General features: G+C 37.6%; 1 non-coding gene across 1 annotated transcript; it reads left to right on the top strand.

The window, feature by feature from the left end:
* Positions 1-5723: 5723 nt before the first annotated feature.
* On the top strand, positions 5724-5875 carry LOC125924153 (small nucleolar RNA SNORA62/SNORA6 family). Its single transcript, XR_007458319.1, has one exon. It is a non-coding gene; the product is annotated as a small nucleolar RNA SNORA62/SNORA6 family (small nucleolar RNA).
* Positions 5876-15475: the final 9600 nt, after the last annotated feature.

Here is a 15475-nt window from a genome sequence, read left to right as displayed (position 1 = left end):
GCACCAGGTTGTATAACAGGAAGCAAAAATTTTGCTAGTGGGCCAATGCGGGGTAATAGTGAGTGGTGCCACTCACGTTTCCACCCCTTGACTCCCAGACCCCAAAATCCTGGCTATGGGAAAAGCGGTACCATATATTGGACGGTAATTTAGTACACGTACAGCCTCCTGGAGAACTTTGCCCAGCCCTACAATGTATATTCCCACATACTTGGCAATTTAACTGAGATTCAAAAGACTGGTTCACTGTTCTGCCTAGCCAGTTGTTTCAAGATGGCGGGGGATATGGTAAGACAGATGAGGTACATTAGTGTCACTCCATTGTTGCACTCCTTTTGAGGTGACAAGTTTCTTGATCAGAAGCAGTGCTGTGTGGAATGGCATGACGGATGCTGGAATAAAGCTTTCTGTAGGTCCCTGGATGGTAGTTTTGGCAGAAATTCTGTAGATGGGGAAGTCAAATCCATATCCGGAGTAAGTGTTTATTTTAGTAAAAACAAAACACTGCCCTTTTCATAATGGAAGTGGCCCAGTATACTCAACCTGCCACCAGGGAGCTGACTGATCCCCTCAGAGAATGGTGCCATGTCAGAGACTCAGTGTTGATCTCTGCTGCCAGCAGATGAGGCACTCAGTAGTGACCATGGTCACGTCAGCTTTGGGAAATGGAAGTTTGTGTTGCTAAACCCATGAGTGAACTCCACTACTCTCCTCATAGCCACTTTGTTTACGAGCCCATTAGGTAATAACAGAAGTGGCTAGAGAAAGAGGCTAACTTGTCATTTTATCCACCTAATTATTAAAATCCTCCTCTGCTGAGGTTACCCTTTGGTAAGGATTTATATGGGCCACAAATATCTTCACATTTTTCACCCATTCAGAGAAATTTATCCATATACATCTTCCTCAGACCTCCTGGCTACATATTTTTCAATCATGTTCCTTTATAATCCTTGACTAGGGGCGCCTGGGTGGCTCAGTCAGTTAGGCGTCCGACTTTGGCTCAGGTCCGTGAGTTCAAGCCCCGCATTGGGCTCTGTGCTGACAGCTCAGAGCCTGGAGCCTGTTTCAGATTCTGTGTCTCCCTCTCTCTCTGCCCCTCCCCTGTTCATGCTCTCTCTCTGTCTCAAAAATAAATAAACATTAAAAATAAAATAAAATAAATCCTTGACTAAACACCAAAACCATTGGCCATGAATTGGTATATATCCAACCATGTATCTCGCCATTTCTTTGCCTTTTTAAAAAAATTTTTTTTTAATATTTATTTTTGAGACAGAGAGGGACTGAGCATGAGCAGGGGAGGTTCAGAGATAGGGATACAGAATCCGAAGCAGGCTCCAGCCTCCGAGCTGTCAGGACAGAGCCCAATGCAGGACTCAAACCCACGAACCCGAGATCATGACCTGAGCCAAAGTTGGACGCTTAACCAACTGAGCTACCCAGGCACCATTGGCCATTTATTTTTCTAAGAAAAATGTACAACCAGGTGCACTGCTTGTTGTTCTGCTACTAGGGGGATTTCTTTTTACTGCTGTCTCTCAGGGATGTCCAGAAATGGGTTTTGGGCTACAGCAGTCACTTCTGGATGGTACCACATATTACATAGTTACATTTGTTTAGCCTTGAAATACAAGGATAAGCTCAAGTATAATCTAACCCAAAAGTATTGGTAATTAATAGTTTTAGGTTCAAATTTTGGAGTATAAACATTGAGCAAATTGAGTGTTACAAGCCTCCTTTCCCCATCTGTAAATCACAACAATACAACTTATTTCAGAAGTTTATTGTGTACTTTTTTTTGGGGGGGGGAGGGAGAGAGAGAGAGAGAGAGAGAGAGAGAGAGAGAGAGAAAGGGAAAGGAAGAGGGATAGAGAGAATCTTAAGCAGGCTTCACACCCAGCCCAGAGCCCAATGTGGGGCTTGATCTCATGACCCTAAGGTCATGACCTGGGCTGAAATCAAGAGTTGGATGCATACCAACTAAGCCACCCAGGTTCCCCTACTGTGTACCTTTTTGAAGCTCCATAAGATTATCTTGCTCAGCTCCAAATGTGTTTTTATTAGTCTTTCTACTAGTCTCAAACTTCATGTTATAGACTAAGCATCTTAATGGTAAAAACCATGCCCTATGTATGTTTCAGCTGTCTTTCTTGCCTTCCTCCATGCCTGGCACAATGTAGGAGGCATTGAACTATGTGATAACTAATGGTGATAATTAAATAATTAGACATTCAAAGGTATATAGTTAATACTGATTACTTTCTTTGAGATTCATGGTGAACAAGGCAGTGGATGAAGAAATAGGCCATTGAGAATATAAAATAGGAAGAATGGAGATTGGTATAATACATGAAGTAAGTAGAAAGATTCAGAGAACAGGAATCCATGGCAACAGGAGACTAGAGCACCCAAAGCTAAATCTGTAACCATTTTGCCCTGGACCATCACTACACATTATATTGTGCCTAATTGTCCCACAAATGTATTTAGCAATATATTAATTTCTAAAATAGAATGACCTGCACCAACAGAGCCTTGGGCAAATTTTAAGTGCTAATACATTTGGAAGGAGGACAATCTCAGAGCACAGATTAAGGGAGAAGAGAATGAAACAGGGGTGGGGATAATACATATAAGGCAGTGCCCTACTGAGCTTCAGAGAAAGAGACAGATTATATAGTCATGTGGTTGCTCTCAGGACAGAAATTAAAGAGTCACCTGTCCTTGCACCCCATTCAGGATGTGGGAGAAAACTCTGGCTTGGAAATAAAATTCACAATGATATTTTTAACTGGAAATAACATATTTCTACTTCTAATATTTTTCAGATGAAAGAAGATGTTTTTATTTGTAATTAAATTAAAAACTTTAACATGAAGAAATCCATACATGTTTTTTAAGTAATATTTAACATAATTCAATCCAACACATAGTAAATTCTCCGTAAAACTCAGCCTGAATTTAGACTCAATAACCATTTGTCACAGACGTTTCTTTTGCCTTTTAGCTGCTGATATAACAGGTAAGCAGGCTAAAATCATAGATAGTTACTCCTTTAAACGATTAAAATCCTCCCCAACGTTTTTTTTAATCAAGTTTAGTATATTCACTGAAGCCTTTGTAAACAACCTCTTTCTTTACTTATTCACTTAACAAGTATTCGCTGAGTACCTACTATGTGATGAAAACTCTATTACACAGTAAAAATATAGAAGTCAATAAAACAAAACACTCCCTACCTTTTAAACTTATGTTCTGTCTGAGAAAAGCAACAAGAATAGCAAATTAAATAAAACTCAACAAGAAGGTTGATTCAGCGGGTAGTTATGTGAGTGGGTGGAGAAAGATTCGATGCTACATTACATAGGTTACGTAAGGCCAAAAAAAAAAAAAAAAAAAGATACTTCTCTTAGGAAATGACACTTGAAACATCCTCTGAAGGAAGGAAAGAAATGCCTGTGTCTGAGGATGAGCAAGGGAAGAACTGGAGACAAAAAGAAGTAACTATTATAAGAAGATCAGAGTGGTTTTAAGAGTGAACTTCAAAGTCAGGGAATAAGGTGAAGTTGGAAAGCAGGCTGAAGTACCAGATCACTACAGAAATATGCATTGTGGGTGAGCACTGGCTCCTCCAGGCTCCTTGCGGCCCTTGAACGTCAACTGTGCACATCTCTTTCCAACCCCGTGTTTGGTGAAGTCACATTAGCTGCTTGGAATTGGCCATGGCAGGCTTACTTACACTATGCAATCTGTAAGGCTCCAGTTCACTGACAACCCACTCTGTCTTCAGTCCCCCATCACTGGAGAAATAGAAAAAGCATGCCACCATTGTCTAGCTGTCCAGGAACTCTTCCTCCAAAGCAAAACCTTGCGTGCCTTTTTTGCTGTTCCGTGCTTTTGCTGGCCAAGATGGAAACTGTTTTGAGCACAACAGTGAAGGAAATCTTGCCGGCCAGCTGCAGAGCTGAGACTTCTCAAAGGGCTTGTTCTGTTTTCCTTTTCTGCTTGCAGGTTAATGTAGGATGATGAACTCCTTGATGGAGAGCTCTTGGCTGTTCTCCCATCAGCTCTTTTGCACTGTGGTCATCAGCTTTCCCCAGATCAAAAGTAGGCAGGTAAAAAAAAAAAAAAAGAAAGAAAAAACAGTGGGTTCACAACGTTTGACCTCAACTGGTCTTTCTGTTATTTTGTACATTTTTCAAGAATGAAACCAAACCAGGTCTTCAGCTTTATCCCCGTTTCTTGCAAGGGAAGAGCTTTTACATAATCGCTCACATTTTTCTTTTTTCCTGATTGAGAATTTTTACCCTCTTTTGTATTATTTCTGCAATAATTTGTAAACATATTTATCTTTTAACTTTCTTTAATATTTGTGTCATACTTTTATACTACACTTATTTGTCAAAATAAAGATTCTCACATTAAAAAAAAATAAACTAAATGCATTTTTTTAAAGAACAGTTCGTGTCTTGTGGACACAAGCTTATTACAGGGGGCCAGAGTCAGAGTGGGTATAGGTTGCTTGTTGCGAGGAGGGGACATGACCAACACAGCCAGCCTGAGACCAATAAAATAGGAGACCAAAGGGGACACAACCGGAGTGCTGGGTCAGTGGGCAAGCAAATGGGCTGTTCTTTGCCCTGAATGGCCAGTGCCTAGGACAGAGCAGACAGTTTAGGACGATATGGAAGGTATAGGTGCCTGACCCTGGTTGCAGCTGGTGGGGTGGCAGGACAGTGAGGAATACCCCATCCTGAGGGTCTTCAGCACTGAAAGACAAGCCACTCACAACACTGATGGCTCATGATGACCTAGAAGCCTGTCCACACCTACAGCTTGTCCTTCTGGTACAGGATATCTTTCACCCAATGATGCCAATCTTGGCCTAGGGCCCTGGGGTCCTCCAGTTCTTCCTACTGATATTTTAGAATTAAGGGATCAGTGCTTCTTTCTGCCATACTTCCTTTAGAACCATCGTGACCAGAGGTGTTAAAATTATCTGTGTATTTATCTCTGGGTTTCTCTGAGAGTGAGTCCTAGGGAAAGATGTGTCAGTCACTGTGCTTTGCTCTTTGGACAAACATGATTGTGACCGTCATAGGAAGTCTCACACCGAGAGACTTCCAGATGCAAGATACAAGTAAGCCAGTGGTAACTGAATTTAGGTAGAATAAAATACATATGCTTTTTTCTCAGTGAGATGGACAAGTAGGTCTTCCAGGGAGATAAAAGGGAAAAAGAGATCCTAAGTAGACATGATGACATTCTAACTTAACTAGACATTATGATGTTCTAACTAGACGTAACATACTATGTTATGTTGGTTTTATTTGTTACACGTAGGAAACTGGAAATAATCACTTATCTCAGTTTAATATTTATTTTTTTAGTGGCTACCTAGGTATCTAATTGAGTGTGGACTTTGGAGTAATACCAACTTCTGTTCCAATACAACTTATGATGTTTACTAGCTGAGTGTACTTTGTTATTTGCAATACCTCTAACTTCACTTTCACTATCTGAACTATACATGTTAGTATCTACATCACAGAGTTTATAAAGTACTCAAGGCAGTTGTATACATAAAAATATTAAGTACATTTTCTGGCACAAAGTAGGACTTGATGGTACAATCTAACAAGACTAGTCTTTAGAATTTGTTTGACTTTATTTGCCATGCTGTCTGCCAGTAGTTTAACTACAGTAGATTTGAAAATCTCTCTGCATGTTGTTAAAGCTTGCAGTTGAGGCCACTGGCTGGCCACTGAACTCACAAGTGTAGGTAGTGTGTTACATGAGGGGCAAATCTTTCTGACACCACAAGGGTCTCTGGCTCAATGAGTGGAGTTTTATAGTAATTCTTGCTAAAAAAAAAAAAGTAAGAAAGTTAATAGTAAAGTAAAATAAAGTTTCTGATAACCTCAGTTTTCTCTAATTTTAAAAGGGGCTGACAATACCTTGCAGGATCATTGGGAAGAGTAAAATGTAATCATATGTTTTATACAGTGTTGTGTGCATAGAAAGCAATAAAAAGTGGACTTGATTATCATTATGGCTGTCATTCAAAATTCTTATGTAAATTAATTTTGGAGCAAAACCGTATATACAGTATATACAATATATCAAGTCAATCAAAACCTTGCGATGAATGTAGATGCTGAGATTTTTTTTTCTTTTCTTATTTTTTTTGTTTGTTTGTTTCTTTGTTTTTTGATGCATTTCTTCTGCATGTTTGTTTTCTGCACCATTCGAATTTAGACTTAAAAACTCTTAAAGAAACCCAAGTCTCAGGAAAAAGATGGCATATTAATAGGTGAGTTTCTTTGCCAAAACACGGCCCACTACTTCCTCATTGGTACGAACTTCTAGTCCATTCTGCTTCTGTGTCAATTTTTTGTTATGGTCTGAGACTGGACCGTTTGAAGGATCAGAACTGAAAATCTGCAGAGTGGAAGACAAAATGGATTCCCCTTTGGGCTCTTGAATTAGTTTCTAGAGATTTCTCTTTCAAGGACCACTTCCGTAGAAAAATAAACTCCTTTTGGAGTTTTGCCAAAGCCCATTTTAGCCTCATTCAAAAAATATATTTGGCCTAATAAACTAAGTCTATTTTTAAAAGGTGATAACCAGAGGTCGGTTTTTTTTATTTACTTACTAAATAAAGAGTTCGAATTTTCTCTTATTGGTCCCTATTTGTGTCCTTTTCTCTATGCTAGAAAATTGTCAAGATTCTTTTCACAGGGATTCATTTATAGCCTTAATAGTTATAGTTATTGCACATCAGGAAATGTGTCCACTCTGAATTTACCACTAACACGTTAGACAATTGTGTAATTTCTATGCTTCCAACTATGGACTGAAGAGAATTCTCATTTCAGTGTTTGCATCTTTGCTTTTGTTTGTTGATATCTTCAGGCCTAGATGTTTAAAGCCTACTTCTTGTTTCTGCATCCAGGTTTTGTAGATGCCCTGTACTCTCTACTGGCACCAGCTACAAGAATTGCTTTATTGCCTGAGAAACATTGATGATGCATCAGGATCCTTTCTTTTGATAGAACATGCCCAGCTATCTACTGCTTTCATATCACTGTATCATATCCCACAGACTGATCTAATGAAGCCCTTAATATAACTGCTATAAAAAGTCACAGGCAACAAATCTTATTGCAGTGTGTCAACAGTTCTACTCTGGGCACAGTCAAGATTTTATACCCTTTACTCTTTTAAGAGTAAATGCTTCCAAGTAGGTTTTACATGAGAGCAAGAGATCTAAGCCAAAATGACTTATGTGATTTTTCTCATATTTTCAACATGCAGTCCTTTTACACTCAAGATACCCTTGGCATATATTTCCCCTGGACATTTATCCCCTGTACCCCATACTTGGGGCCCATGATATAGTTCACATTCCTCTTTCATAGCATCACCCCTCTATGTGGTGTCCACAGATGATCTGTTAAACAACCAAGAAGAGTTGTTATGAGTTGACCAAAGTTTAATATGTTGCCCTTATTGGAGCCTCTTTGATGGGTTTTTTACAAGGAAGCCTTAATTACTTATCAAAAAGGAAAAGAAACCAGATGCCTCTTGTCTGGATTATCACAGTATAATCACTCAACACCTATTACATTGAAATGCAACCACTGACTTATTTTCTTTATTTCACACTAGGTTGGGAGTTCCTAGAGTAGGTATGATGTTCCATTTGACTTTGTATCTTTAGTAGTCAGAACAGCACCTGGCACATACTATCTCAAAAATGTTTGTTGTGTTTTGTTTTGTTTTTTTTTAACTTTTTTTTTAATTTATTTTTGAGACAGAGAGAGACAGAGCATGAACGGGGGAGGGGCAGAGAGAGAGGGAGACACAGAATCGGAAGCAGGCTCCAGGCTCTGAGCCATCAGCCCAGAGCCCGACGCGGGGCTCAAACTCATGGACCGTGAGATCGTGACCTGAGCTGAAGTCGGACGCTTAACTGACTGAGCCACCCAGGCGCCCCACAAAAATGTTTGTTGTATGAACAAATGAGGAGTAAGTGATGCTCAGATAGTACAAGCCAACAGGGTGAAAATACATAATAGGACCTGAACAGAACAGTTATGGTCTTTCAATATCGAGCCATCTAAGTGAGATTAGCCTGAGCATCATACCTCTGAAACAAACAAACAAAAAGTGCACACCTAACATTGTGAGAACAGAAGCTCAAGGCATTTAGCATAAGGATGTGCTCTGCAGGTAAATTAGATTTACAAATATCCTTCCTTTAAGTGAGAGTGAAAAAGGAAACCAATAAACTGGAACAAACCATTTCTTCTCCCAAAATCACAAGGACAGGAGCAGTGAAGAGAGAGGATGAGGGAGTAGCATTTTGCCTCAAATCGATACCAAGCCCACATATCAAAAATAGTAACACTCTAGGAATGTTGTCAGTTGATATATACAACCTATGGAAAATGAATACATGTATTTATTATCCTATTTAAAAACTCAGTTGTAAAGTTTTTCCATGTAAAAAAAACATATGCTTATTTTTTAAATCAACGAGTTTGTAAATGATGTACAGATGTTATAAGAATAAAAAAATTTAAATAAATGCACTTTCACATGGTTGTGATAAACATATTATAATTTATAATTAAGATTTATTTGTCCTCAAAGAATTGCTTTTAAATGTCATTTGAAAAAAAATCAAGAATACTACCTGCAAAATAAAACCAAGCCATACATTTAACATTTTCAGATACTATTTTTCTTACTTTATGGCCTTTAACATTATGCTGGTGTACGTGGGGACTTGAGAGTGTATTTTTGTGTATTATAACCACACTAGTATATTGTGGTTTCTGTGTTTTCTTCACATTTTACCTAAAGGCAAATTACAACAAAATGAAGATAAAAATGTTACCATCGTCCCATAAATATTCATCAAGACATGTTTTTAGGTAAATGTTGTTAAGGTTTGGAAGTTATAGCAAGTTATAAATACACTACCAGAAAGGTTAATTTTCCTTCCAACTTTAGAGGGGAGAAAGAGAGAGATAGAAACAGAGATATTTTATTTCCTGCGCTATAGGCTATACTGAGCTAATAGCAAAAGTGGAATACAATTGAAAAAATAAAAATAAAATGTCCATTAAACTGGTATTCATTTTCCAGAGACCTAGTATGCAGCATGTATCAACCATGTGAGTGTAATTACTGTATAGTTTTTGAAAATATGTGGTGGGAGTCCGTTATTCACCAAGTCAGGACTTATTTTTGGATTTGTAAAAGATCTCTATGTTGGGTAATAACATGGTGTCAGCTCTGCATGAGAAGACAGAATGATGAAGTCGAAAGTGTTCTGAATGCCTGCAAATGGATCAAATGACTGAAAATAATAACTGAGTTTTTATTAGGACTGTGCTGATATTTTCCACCTTTCAGAAATGCATTCTTTATGGTACAAAATATGCTGCATTAAATTGCTAAAATCTATTGTCCTGAAAAAAGAAACAAATTATAGAAAAGTAAAAAGAATGGAATGAACTACTTGAGAGAGAGAACCACAGATGAAATAGCTCAATAATGTGTATTCAAACATTTTTCTATTCAATGGAACCAAAGATCTCCTCACCTTGTATTCTATTAGTTTTTTGTACTTTAAAAGCCTTGATACGTCAGGGCTAAGTTTTATCCTTTTGTGTTCTAAGGATGACCTACTTTGTGTTTATTCTCCTCTTGATTGGTTTTGACTCTGAAAATAAACCTGTTTATTAGGACATGTATAGAGAAAAAATATCTTAAGATTCACTGGAAAAAAAAGAAGACAATGAGAAAATTAAATTTCCCATTAGAACAGAATTCTGGTGGTTTCTAAATTTCCCATAATATGGTAGCATTTGCTCCATGTTACTTTGTTATCTCTACAAATAGGCAGAAAACTCACCAAGTCTTCCACCAGTGTATTAAGTGCTGTTGGAGCCTGGTGGTGGATTTTCACACCTCAACAACATTGACTTCATCTTCAAAATTGTACTGAAAAAGTAAAAGCAGTTGAATGTATGATATGTAAGGAAATGGATGAGAAACAGAAGGAAGTGAGGGAAACACAAGAAAATACCATTGTTGTCCCTCCCAATTCTGGCATTAAACCTAACTTGAAGGCAGTGAGGTGTTCAAGCCTTCCATATGGTGACTTCAGAAACAGCATCCACTGCACCTTAATTAAGCTTGGTTGATGCAATGAAATCAATATTCCCTTCGTAATGGCATGAGCAATATATCATTTCTATCTTTGGTCAGTTTCACTGCCAGGTATTCAAACACACTAAAAGTAGTTTGAGGTTAGAATGACATTTGCTTTGCAAGTTCACTTTTTTTTTTTTTTTTTGAATAGCTACACTATCAGTTTGTACAGAGTGAAGGCTAACATTGAATTTCCAAGGTTTTAGAGTGACCTGTGTGAGAACTCCTCTGGCATGAAATATTATGCATAATTCATAATGCCTGAACTCTTCAAAATTCAACAAGCGTGATTTAATTTCAGACTAGTAGATTAGAATTAGTATGACATTTTTGGCATTGTTATTAATTTTAATAACAAAAGAAACAATTAATAATATGAATATTGCCAAAAAAGTCTATTAAATAATGTATTTTAAGAAATCCTAGAATATATGCCTAAATTGTCATTCGTAATTGGCAATTAAAATGCTTTTTTGTGTTCAAAAAAAATTTAATTGAGCAAAAGTTTTTTTTTTCTTTTTTTTATGAATTTAATAGTATGTCCAGAAATATATTTGGTCAAAGTTAGTGGGTGAACTGACATTTCAGAATCCAATCTCTTATGCTCTTCCTCAGGTTCAAAACCTTTGATCAATTATACAATAGCAGCCTTGAAGATCAAAGAATCCCTAACTGCTAGTGAGCAAATACGGGGAAACGCCATAATGCTGGAGTGAAGTCATTCATAACATGAAGTTATAGGACAAAGAGAATAACGATCTTAGAGTATATTTATTCTCTTCTTGTTTTTTTCTTGTAGAAAATAATGGTGTGAACTGATATAATTCTGTCAAGCTTATCAGATACGTGTTTTAAAGTGAACATAATTCAAATTCTGGTTCCCTTTAAAAACATTTGAGAGCAAAAAATCAATATGTCATAATGTCAGGGAATCTTTTGAATTAAAATGTTATATCATTTATTAGTTTCTCTCTTAGACCAGGTCTACATTGGCTTAAAAGTGCAACCACCATGGAAGGCTAGGAGATGACCTACACTCAGCAGGATCAAATGAATGACTGAAGAATATTTAAGGAACACTATTTCCCAAATTCAGTAAATCGAAATCCAAAGTAACAGCAGAGTGAGGTTGTGAAATGCACTGGTCAAACATGGAATCTATTCATTGAAAGTTTTCAAATATGCTGATATCAGGGGTGAAGAGAAAATGTCTGAAGTCATTTTTCCATGATAAACTATATGGGTAAAATTGTTTTGTGCGTTACAAGAGGAATAGGTTTTATGTGTAGCTTTGCAGCCAGTTTTCTTAATTAGCAAAGACAACTTAAGCAGCTTAAAGGTATTTCTTGCTTATTAAAAATTCTCTTTATAAACTTATAAGAATAGATTTATAATGAATTCATGCTAAGAAGCATTTGTTAAATTTAGAAATTTGAGAACAACATGCTAACATCTTGTTCATGCTGTTTATGTGTCTAATCCCTCTTCTGTAAATTATTGCTTTCTTTAGCTGTTTCTTGAGAAGAATACTTTGAACAAATCTGAGATTCCTGGGGCGCCTGGGTGGCCCAGTCAGTTAAGCATCTGACTGCAGCTCAGGTTATGTTCTCGTCGTTTATGAGTTCGAATCCCTCATAGGGCTCTCTTCTGACAGCTCAGAGCCTGGAGCCTGCTTCAGATTGTGTTTCCCTCTCTTTCAGCTCCTCCCCTGCTTGTGCTCTCTCTCAAAATAAATAAACATTATTATTTTTTTTTAAATCTGAGATTATTAGTGGTTGGCCAAATTCCACTGATCAATATGCCTTCTTGTCTATTAAATCAAACTTCATATTGCTTATATGTTTTAGGAATGTATACAACTATGTGCATTGTATGTTAGATTCTATTTATTGCATTAAAAAGTGCCCTGATATTTCTAGTGCTGTCAAGTGGTAATAGATAACATTTTTTGAGAGTTTGCTCTGTAATCGGATTTTTAATGCAGATTTTGCATGCAATATATGCATTCCAGAGGAATGGCTAAACCCTCTGGCAAAATTAAAGAGGGATTTGTGTAGTGAGCAAAATATAAATAAGTAGAAGCTTGGCAATGTAAATGAGAAAAAAGAACTTGGAAAATTCTCTGATACTCCAGAATTAGTGTCCGTCGTTAAATTGGCATAGAGATTTATGTTATTTGATTTGATTGCCTGAAACTTGCTAAATTCATTGTTCTCCTAAGCTCCTGCTGCCTCCAAACTGAGTGATATCCACTCTAAGGTGATAGAATTTATGGAAAAGAAAGTAAACAACAAACTAAGGACATTATGTACATTATGTAATTCTCATGCACTCACAAAATATGAGGTTGGACTATTATTAAACTTATAGATGAAGAAATTGAGGTCCAGATTAAATGGCCAGCTTTAACTTATCCTAATATTAAACACTAAATCCTCCTCCCCCAAAATGAAATAGGTCACATTCACAAAAGCAATACAAATTTTTAAGAAATAAAAGTAAACATGTTTGCTGGCTTTATGTGAATAAAGGCTGTGTAGTAGAAGCAATTCAATTTTGAAAAAATTCAAAAAATTTTTTTTTCTGGATGCCTGTGATTTATTTCCGAAGGTGAGCTGCAGCACACGGGAAAATACACATGGCTTTTCAGTCTACGTTTTTACAGAGAAAATATTCTGTCATTGGCTTTCTGAGTGCCATCACCCTATTCTGTGAGGCTCCAGAATAGATGGCCTGTCTCTAAGATTCTGCTTTAAAGCAGGAGCTTGGCCAAGACCCCTGGGGGTGGGAGCAAGGGAAAGCGACCCCCACGGGGAGCGGGGAGCACAGGAGAAGCACTCACTGCAAAGCTAAGGCAAAGAACAGGGAAGGTGGCTCCCCTCACCCCAAAGACATGGCTTGCTGAGGCCCAGGACCCAGATGAGGCAGGACAGGGATGGCCGCTCTAGCCCAGCCCAGAGCAGCAGCGGGACTCTGAGTGTGTGTTTGTGTTGGGGGGGGGGGGGGGGGGGCATGCTGAAGAGGCAGCCTACCGGGAGATGGAAGTTATGGAGGAAATTAACCTGTTTTTTCACTGATGTTGTAAAATTTCATCAAGCAAGTATTTGTTCAGCACATATGTTCTAAACATTAGGTACATAGTGTTAAGTGAGGATAGAAAAGACCTGTGAATTCAAGGGGTTAACAAATTACACAGGAAAGCAATACTAAGCTAAAAACCAAATAAAAATCAATAAAGGCTAAGGAAATAACAGAACAGGGCATGATTGGGTGACTACTTTATTTTAAGTAATTAATTTATTTATTTACACATTTGTTCAGGTGTAGAATTTAGTGATTCATCACTTACATACAATACCTGGGGCTCTTCACAAGCGCCTTCCTTAATCCCCATCTCCTATTTCCCCCTTCCCCTGACCCACCTCACCTCCAGCAACCCTCAGTTCTCTATAGTTAAGAGTCTGTTCTTGTTTTGCTTCCCCCTTTTTCCCCTATATTCATTTGTTTTGTTTCTTAAATTACACATATGAGTGAAATCACATGGTATTTCTCTTTCTCTAGCTTATTTCACTTAGCATTAGACTCTCTAGCTCCATCCACGTTGTTGCGAATAGCAAGATTTCATTCTTTTTTGTGACTGACCTCTTCTTTATCCATTCATCAGCCGATGGGCATTTGGGCTCTTCCCATAATTTGGCTATTGTTGATGATGCAGCTGTAAAAATAGGGGTGTATGTATCCCTTTGAGTAAGTATTCTTTGTCTCTTTAGGTAATTAATTACCTAGTGGGGCAATTGCTGGGTCATAAGGTAGTTCTCTTTCTAGCTTTTTGAGGAACCTCCATATTGTTTTCCAGAGTGGCTGTACCAGTTTGCATTTGGGGGTCTACTTTAGATTAGGTGATTGGAAAGCATTACTCTGGAGAAGCTATTCAAGTTGGGATAGGAATGACAGTGAGCCCACATTTATATGAACATCAAGGGAAATAACAGAAATAAGGCTGGTATGTTAGAGCAGAGTGGTTGAAGTCAATAGTGGTAAATTTTCTTTCTGGATTCAGAAAGAAAAAGAATAAACAAATGAAACAAATTTTAATACAAATTAGAAGTATTTGTTTTAAGGTTTGGGCCAACCTCGTGTCCTTATTACAGTTTTGACAGATGTAACTATTTTACAATTATACTAAAATTCTAACAAAATGAACACATAATTATAAGCATTCAATGAAAATAAATAAAAAGCCTACATTGGAAATTCACAAATAGAAATAATTCCCAGTCTATAAGCATGTGAAAAAAATATTTAGCTTAGTACTGATTAAAGGAATTGATACTAACATTCATAATCATCCAAGTGTCAAATTTCAGTTGATAAAAATAATAACTGATGCTAGCAAGGATATATGTAAACAGCACTATAACTCACTTCTAGTGGAAATGTGCGTTGCTATACCCTTTCTGGGAAGCACTTTGTCAGTATATATGGGAAACTAAAAACATGTCCATAAGTTTCAACAATGAATTCCACTTGGATATTTGTTCCCAAGCTTACTTGTGTTTTTAACATTGATCACACACCTTTTTTTATGTTTATTTATTTTTGAGAGAGAGCAAGAGCACGTTCAAGTGGGGGAGGGGCAAAGAGAGAGGGGAACAGAGGATTGGAAGTGGGCTCTGTGCTGACAGCAGAGAACCACATGTGGGGCTCAAACTCAAAGAACTGCGAGATCATGACCTGAGCCAAAGTCGAGAGCTCAACAGACTGAGCCACGCAGGCGCCCCCCACATACACCTTTTTGACAGAAATATTATTATAGCCTGCATTCTTTAGTAGGTGTGAAATTTTGAGTAAGAACCTCCAATTGAGCCACAGTAAGATATTTCAACTGCAATGCATCATGTGTATGCATGATGCCACAAAGAAAGAGAAATGAAAGGCATTTCATTATACCCTATCAAATGCAATGTTCCAACAATATCCGTTTGGGACAGTTCAGCAACTGAATGGCCCTGGGCTTCTGCTTAGTGGTGATTGACTGACTGTAGCCTACAACTTAGTCTCTAGAGGGCATATTCGCTGACCATCCCAGGAAAAGGAGAGGTTATTCTGCCTTTCTAAAAGTGATGTGAAGATTTATTCATCTCTTTTTTCAATACTTACTATATTTGGAGAGTGAGTATGGAGTTTCTGGCATAATTTCTTAATGACAGTCCTCAGAATTTTAATCTAATTTATTCCTAGAAAG

This window comes from Panthera uncia, chromosome B1 (genome assembly GCF_023721935.1).
Source record: "Panthera uncia isolate 11264 chromosome B1, Puncia_PCG_1.0, whole genome shotgun sequence".
Lineage (NCBI taxonomy): Eukaryota > Metazoa > Chordata > Mammalia > Carnivora > Felidae > Panthera > Panthera uncia.
This window is presented reverse-complemented; position numbering and strand designations above follow the sequence as displayed.